This window comes from Nipponia nippon, unplaced genomic scaffold, assembly GCF_047370975.1.
Source record: "Nipponia nippon isolate SJK-2023a ecotype South Korea unplaced genomic scaffold, ASM4737097v1 scaffold_8, whole genome shotgun sequence".
Taxonomy (NCBI): Eukaryota; Metazoa; Chordata; class Aves; order Pelecaniformes; family Threskiornithidae; genus Nipponia; species Nipponia nippon.
The window spans coordinates 1,584,270-1,592,143 of NW_028262402.1; the positions used below are offsets into that span (position 1 = coordinate 1,584,270).

General features: G+C 47.4%; 1 protein-coding gene across 1 annotated transcript in view; it reads right to left on the bottom strand.

Moving 5' to 3' along the window:
- KIAA1958 (KIAA1958 ortholog) overlaps positions 1 to 7,230 on the bottom strand; it is a 56,696-nt gene extending 49,466 nt beyond the window's left edge. Inside the window, exon 1 of the mRNA XM_087742054.1 lies at positions 7,132 to 7,230. The gene's annotated coding sequence lies outside the window, so the exon portion shown is untranslated. The remainder of the gene's footprint in view (positions 1 to 7,131) is intronic.
- Between the last annotated feature and the right edge of the window lie 644 nt (positions 7,231 to 7,874).

Below are 7,874 nucleotides of genomic sequence, written 5' to 3' on the forward strand. Positions count from 1 at the left end.
AAAAAAAGCCAGGCATGATTTCCCCCCCCAACAGAGCTAAAAAAAAGACAGTATGAAATCTAAATTTCAGACAGGAAATACTCACTTTCCTAGTTAAACACGAAAAAAAAAGACTCTATAAAAAGCTTTCAGTTACAATAAAATCAGAGCAGATATTTAACCTCACAGTGTAGAGTGGCATGACCTGGTATGACTATGGATGGCTGTAGGGGGTCAGTCCACATGATGGAGAACAGAAAATGTTCCACTGAATGAGTACATCGACATCTTCCGTGCAAAACTGGCTCAACAGCAAGGATCAAAATCTCACAGATTAAAAAAAAAGTGTCAGCTTCTACATTCTGAGAATAGTTCATTAATTTTGTTCCATCCTGCAATATTTTGCAAATTCTAAGCTATGACATTTGGAGTGTTACCAACTAAAATATGCTGGCTCCTTATGGTGTGTTGCAGCGGATTTTGCAAACTATCACAGGGCGATGAGGGTTTTCTCTACAGCTTCGGGAGAACACTTAGCAGAGAACATAAATACATCCTCTCCCCTCCGCACTTCGACTGCAGAGACACCAGAAGTATAGAAATTACGGTCTGCGGCTTCGGGTTTAAGGAGAGGAGACAAACAGAAAAGTTAAGAAAACACTGCAATGCCAAGTGCATACCAAAAGCTCATCTTTCCCTAATTTCGGCTGTCACTCTGGAAACTCTCTGTGTACAACCACATGGAAGCACCTGACTGTAGCCCAGCTAAGGAGTAAACACCATACGAGCGTGCTGTTCAAAAAAGGAAGGAGGTTTCTAGCTGTTCAAGCACTTTCCTGCACTGGGGCAACTTCTAGGGAGGCATCGGTACCATGACAAGGACAAAGCTGAAGATATGCCAATTGAAAAGTATCCTCATTTCGCTGTGGCATTTTCCTCTTCATGCCACTGACGTCCCTCCGCGCACCCGTCCACAGATCACTCCGGGTCACACCTTTACGTTACGAGGTGATGCTATGCAGTCACTGACAACTTCAGATAGGTGCCTCTTCCCCCCCACCCTGCCTCTACTTCCTATTTAAAAAAATCAGTTTCTGGTTGTCTTTCTTCACCCTTATTGGGAAACATTCATTATACTCTTGTTCTAGAGAAAAACCTCCTACAGAGTAGGGGTTTAACCATGAAAGAAAAATCACTAAACATTAGGGCTCGTCCTAAGCAGACTCATAGCTCCCCTCTCCCTGCTGATGGACACTCATGTAAGCTCCCTGTGAGGACTTCCCACAGCAGCATCCTTGCAAGTTATCCCAGAGCTTCATGAGCCTTTTTCTTAGAGAGCACGTTTTGATGCCTAGCCCTGACCTTCCGTCTTACTAAAAATGACTGTTCCCTGTCCCATCCACTTTGGCCACAGAGCAAAGTTACTCCCGTCCCCTTTGCAGAGAATTTTTTTTTTTTTTTGGCTAAAAAAAAATTTGGCCAAAAAATTGCTACCCAGCTTGTAATTTCAGCATTTCCCTAATCCTACCACAGAGCAGAACCCTGTGGTTTATGCCTCACACCCTGCTGTCTCCAGCCCAGTTGTCCAACCTGTTGAGATGATTTTGAAGCCTGACTCTCTGCTCCCACGTCTTTGCAGCTCCTTCCAGCCTCGTGCTCTGTGCAGGTGCAATATGGAGCGGGGTGCATTATTCCTTCCACTGTATCATTCAGGAAAACACTGGATAGGACCCGGAGCAGAACAGATCCCAGTTGAACCACAGCTCCCTCACCCCGTAATTCAGACACCTTCTCTGCGAGACCTATCTTTTCTCTCTCATCTGACTACAGAATTTAATAGAATATGTATAATAATAACAATGTATAATAATAACAAAAAATATATATACCATGTTAATATAAGAGAATATATTACATTAAATAATTTAGAATACATAATAATACAATATCAAAATAAATTATATTATTTATATGTAGTACAAATATTATACTTGTATATATTACGTATTTATAAATAAGCATAATTTTATATAAATATAAATAATATAAAAATATATGACACATCTTTACATATTTATAAAATATAACAGCAGTTATTTTGGGACACTACTGGCAAACAGCTTGTAAAGCACAGCCCTTGACCATGTGGAAATTTACACCCACAAAATAAATGGCTGGGTTCAGCACAGGCATATTAGAAACTCTGTGTTTTTGTTGGGGGCGCGTGTGCAGGGGCAGGGGATGGCATTTGACACTGGCAGCCCGAACAGCAGAACCCAACACCACCTTTTAACAACCGCAGCTCCCTTGTTCACAGGCCAGCACACCTCCACACAGGGGAAAACACTGCTTTAAAACGTCGCTACCTCTAAAACTGAAGAAGACGATCAGCGACCAAGAGCCTAAATTCAGCGTGGTGCCTGGCTCTTGGCCATTTCCCAGCTTTCCACTGGAACCTTCTCTTTAAGACATATTTCTAACACACCACTTGTTCCAGTTAGTTTTATTCTGTTTGTCACACTGATCAGCAATCTTTAAGGCAGGATGGGTAAATATGCAGTTAAGTACCACAGGTCATTTAGAGGCTGCTTCTGGCGGGGCAAAGAAAGAATTTCAATGTAAACTATGAGACCATCAGTGGTTTTTCTTTTCTCCAGCCTTCACCCATGACAGGATAGCCACTGAAATTTGGAATTATTAAATTCAGTCGCTTCCAGCTTTACACGTATTTTGAATAAAACTGCTATAGAAGATAATTATATCATGGATACTTTTCTTGTCTATTTCTTTCATTAAGATGCAGCTGTTCATACGTGAAGGAACTAAACAATAAAGCTTTCAAACTATAGCATTGGTGATACAAGAAAAGAAAACTACTTCTCATCTAGTCCAGTTGCCAAAGCTGAGCAACATGTGCACTTGGATGTTTGCCCACTGATATATGTTTATGTTCCTGTTTTTAAAAAACATTTTGTTTGTTTGTTTTTTCCTGATTGTCCGCATTGACTAAAGACACTCGCTTTACTGAAGATGACAGAGGAAAATAATAGGGTAGTCCATATAAAAAAGGGTGGGAAAATTAAAGACATAAACAAAGCTGGAGAGAAAAGAGGAGAGGCACCTCTTCCCTCCCCTTATCTCTTCCAATTATCTTAGGTACTATTTATAAACCACGTATGTTAAATATTTTAGGTACAGTGACTGTTTTTAGAAAATAATTACTTTGAACTCTTGCAGTGGAAATAAAAACTTGCAGAAGGTCACAGTGCTCACTCTGAATACCACAAATCTAATCCTGTGATTTTGCACTCACAGGATAACTTCTGTTCCTGTAACGTTTCACAGGACCCTAAGATGCCTGGGTCCAGCAGGACTCACGTGATGTCTCTGAGCTAACATAAGTCAAGTGAACAAAAGTTTGCAGATCCTGCCTGTTGCTAAACAATAAATTAGAAAAGGGAATGGAGCACTATGAAGGAACTCTCCAGCAATACAAGGACTGTGATAGAAACTGGCAGACCAGAAAATGTGGAAAACACCTGTAATTGAGAATAGCCCCCAGATGATGCAAAATAAGTCACTTTTTTGCACGTGTATCAGTCAGCCACAGAAGAGGTACACAAAGCTCAAACTAAACTGAGGATCTGGGATGGGCCCTTTTCACCATACCCTTCTCAGAAGAAAACACAATACTGAAAGTTATCTGCTTATATCCTATCCGTGTATGTAGGACTGAGGCTAAATTACAATAATTCTCACTGTGTTGAAGGCACCTATTCTTTTATTTCTGTTTCCATTTTCACTGCTTGAGTACGGACAGTCATATGAACAAGATCTTTTATTTACTTCAGGGCCCAGAATTACCAAACCAGAAAAACGCAGACAATCAGTGGCCAGCCAAGGGTCTCATTAGGGAATCTGTGCGGTGTACTCGTTACCACGGAAACGAGAGAGGGCTGGCACGCTGTAATTTCTGTCTTGAAGAGAATTCACCAACGCTACCAGTAAATAAAGTTCATAAATCAACAAATCAGAGCCAAGGTCAAGTAACTGAAGATGAAGCAGTCGTGCTCCACGGGTCTTCTTCATTATTAATAGTACTAAGGTGTAAGTCTTGCAAGTTCCTTGGAGCTATTACGCAGATCCATCATGGAAACATTTGACTCAAACTAACACTCCCTTTTGAATATTTTTCAAAGAAAAGGAACCAGGAAAGCTGACAAAAATTTGCACTAGTTTAAGTCACTAACCTTCATCTCACCCCGTTTTACTTTGCTGAATGGTGTGCAGTGATAACCTTTGAAAGCAGAGCCTTATGTTCATCTGGTTACACTTGCATTACCAGATGCATAACAATCCTCGAGAGGACTAATTGCCATACACGCTTCTGCGAAGTGCCTTACAAATAGTAGTTAGTTTTCACACCACCTCTGTGAGCTGCACATAGATGGATTATCACTCCCAGAGTGCAGATGTGGAAAAACAGTGGCATCACGCAGATGAGTGCCAAGCCTGGGATTACAGGTCTGCCCACACTTAAGACCTTTAGACCTCTTCTGTCTGCTTTTTATAACTAACAGGGAAGGGAGGCAGAGAGGCATAAGGTCGGGAGACTGAAAATACTGAAAGATGACACTGCTGAAACTCCAAGAGCCTCCATCGAGCTGGAGCGCGTGGACATGAAACAGCCCAGTCAAACTGGCACCAAGGCGAGGTCCGGTGGCCACTTAATGAAGGTGCCAGGTGTGAACTGCTAACGAAGCAATCTGCTGCTGCTTTGGGAACTCGGTGACTATAAAGCCGTTGTCATTGCATGAACGAAACGGAATTATACTGTGCTTTTGAAACTTTCAATAAGTTCAGTTACAGGAAACTTCCTGGTGTAGTACAGAGACTACTAGTGCATAGATGCATCAGTAGCGGAGCAACATCAGTGTATATTCGCTTAAAAAACAAAACGCTAGCTTGCTAACAATGGCTAGAGGAGTACTTGAGCTGTTACAGTTTTTCCGCAAGTTTTAGGTTACCTCCTGGAAACCTAGCTATTTTAGTGGAATACAAAGAAGACCTGTGTTACACTCTTGAGATGAGTTACTGGCAACACCAGAAAGAGTAACTCCATTGCACATGTCTCTCACAAGCTTTACACTGCATGTAAGACCATCCATCTATTATCTCTTGAACAGTTTCTGTTAATACCTAGTTCACACAGTATCTTTTTGCAAATTCTTATCTCTTTATTACTCGTTTGCGTGCAAGGTTTTTAAGCTGTCAGGTCGGTTTGTTAGTTTACCTATAAAGGATTTCAAAGAGCTGATAAACTTGAGCACAAGGTTGAACAATAGCTTTTTGCTGTAAGCCAGAGGTGGAGGGGGAAGAGGGGCTGCGGGTATCACTTAGCCAGGTCGCGTGCCAGGCTGGGCACAGGGCAGCAGGTGAGCGCACGAACCGTCTGACTTCCGACTTTGACTTCTGTGGGGCTTTAGAAGCGGGCAAAAATAGCGTTAGCCAAGCCTGAAATGACGTTTGAAAAATCAGCCTGAGAAACCTGGCAGATCTGACCCCCAAGGCGATTTTACTCGGCTGCTGGTAACGCCAGCCGGTTGGAAGCAGTCTGAACCGATGCACGTGTGCTGTGGGGCAGGCATGCAGCCCCAGCGTGGTGCTGGCTGGGGTTATTAGATTAATTGTAGTAACACACCAGTACAGCCCTCTCGGTCTGAGCTCTGAATTATACGGAGGGGAACAGAAGCAGCCGGGGGGGGGGAACAGGAACTGGTCGCTCCTGACCTGAAATGACCTTTCGGGGTTATGCCATTTGGAGTAGGAAAAAAGTTACGAAAAGCAAGCCTAGCCCCTGACCTGAAAAGTTGTCATCCAGAACATAGCAAAGGGATGTAATAATTTGATTTATGCAAATTCTCACTGCCGCTAACAAGCACACTGAGGGCTCGGTCCCGTTTCTCTTCAAATCCACAGAAAAAAGGAAAACCATTACTGTCCCCAGCAGTTCACAGTCGAGCTTTAGCATCTATCGCAGTTTTAGCATTGCAGCACTACTTGCAGAGGTTGTATTTCTGAGAAGGACAGCGGGGGAATGGCGGAGAAGGCAGGGAAAAGCAAACTTCACGGATTAACAATTCAAATGTTGAAAGCCAGGTATCTACAAGGACTTCATTTTTACCTGGTGTATTTATTGTTTTTTTGCTACGACAGATCTTCATTCACCCGAATGGAAACAGCCTTACTCTACGTCTAGTACTACTGAATAACCAGCTGTGTTCAGGGGATATTTATAACCATTAACACTGTAGATGGAAGGTGAGTTTTAACCTATGTGTCATAATTATTTCTTTGGCTGGAAAGTGGCTCTGTTCCTGACAGCCAGAATTAAATTGTGGAAGGCTCAATACATCTCTCCACCGTTTTCACTCTTTTCCTTTGCACTTAACCATCTTTTCCAAGCTTGTTTCACAGTTTTCTGGCTTCCCTTATCGCTCCTGCCTCGTCTCGGTGACAAGCCAAGTTTGCGAGGGGCTGCCTTTCCCAGCGCGCACCCCACTGCCTGCTGGGGCTGGGGGCGAGGGGGACCCCGGGGGGAGGGGGGCTGAACCCCCGGGGGGTGGCACAAACCACACCGCCCCTCTGCCTCCCGCTCAGTGCCAGACCCCCGGGTCCCCAAACCGCAGCCCCCCGCCTCTATTTCAGCCCCGGGGTTGCGGTGGGGGTGGTAGGAAGGGAAGGGTCGCTTTTCTTTTTGCAAGAGGATGCAACGGGGGGGTTGGGGGGGTCACCCCCATCCCTGTGCTGTGCCAAACCCCGTCCCCCCAGGCACTCCTGCCCCCCGCTCCTGCACCGGCACCTCCCGCGCAGCACGGAGGGGGGGGGGGGGGGGCACACCGACCCCTGCCCCGCAAAATGGCCGGGGGGTCCGGGGGTCTGTGCATCTGCCCCGGGAAGCTCCCCGGAGAGCCCTCCGCTGCGCACAAAGAGAGATACGGGGAACATCGCCCGCCCGCCCCCCCGGCGGGCAGCGCTGGATGGATGGATGGATGGATGGATGCACGCGCACGCACACACACACACACGCAGGCACACACACACGCACACCCACGCATGCACACCCGCGGTGCAGCCGGGCGGGTCACGTACCTGCAGGTGCCTGTCCGTGGGAGCGTGGGGCTGTGCAATATCGCCTGTATTGCATGGGGGGGGGGGGGGGGTTACTGTGATATTGCTCGGGGCGGGGGAGCGCTGCCCTGGTCCCTCCGCCCTCTTCCTCCTCCTCCTCCTCCTCCTCCGTGCGTGCCTCTGCCGGCGCTGCCCTGCGCGGCGGTACTCCGCGCCGGAGGAGGCAGCGACGGGCTCCGGCTGCTGTCAGCTACCGGAAACCGCCTCCCGGTCCCGCACACCGCAGGAAGTGTGCGCGGGCACACCCGCGCCGCCGCCCCGCCGCCCCCGCCGCCCCCGCCCCGGGCGCGCAGCCGCTGCCGGCGGGAGCCCGGCCGGAGCCTCCGGGAATGGCGGGGGCAGCCAGGGCTGGCCGGAGGGGCGACCGGCGCCGCCTCGTTTGGCTCCGGGCGGCGAACCCACCCCCCCCCCCCCGGGTGCGGGGGGTGGCCCGGCGGGAGAGCGGGCAGAGGGCGCGGCGTGGTCCGCCTTGCCCTGGGCGGGCGCGCCTGCCTTTAAAATGCAGGGTCGCCCCCCTAACGGCGAGGAACGCATTCCCGACCGACGTAAAATAATGGCATCTCCTCGTTCTGGTGAAGGTCTGTTGGCTCGCACCAGCCGAGTTACTCCAAGTAGCTGTGTCCAAACGACCGCTACTCATTTGTTTCGTGCAGAGATACACAATTTACTGTTACTTCACTCTTTCGCCTGAGATCATAGGCACA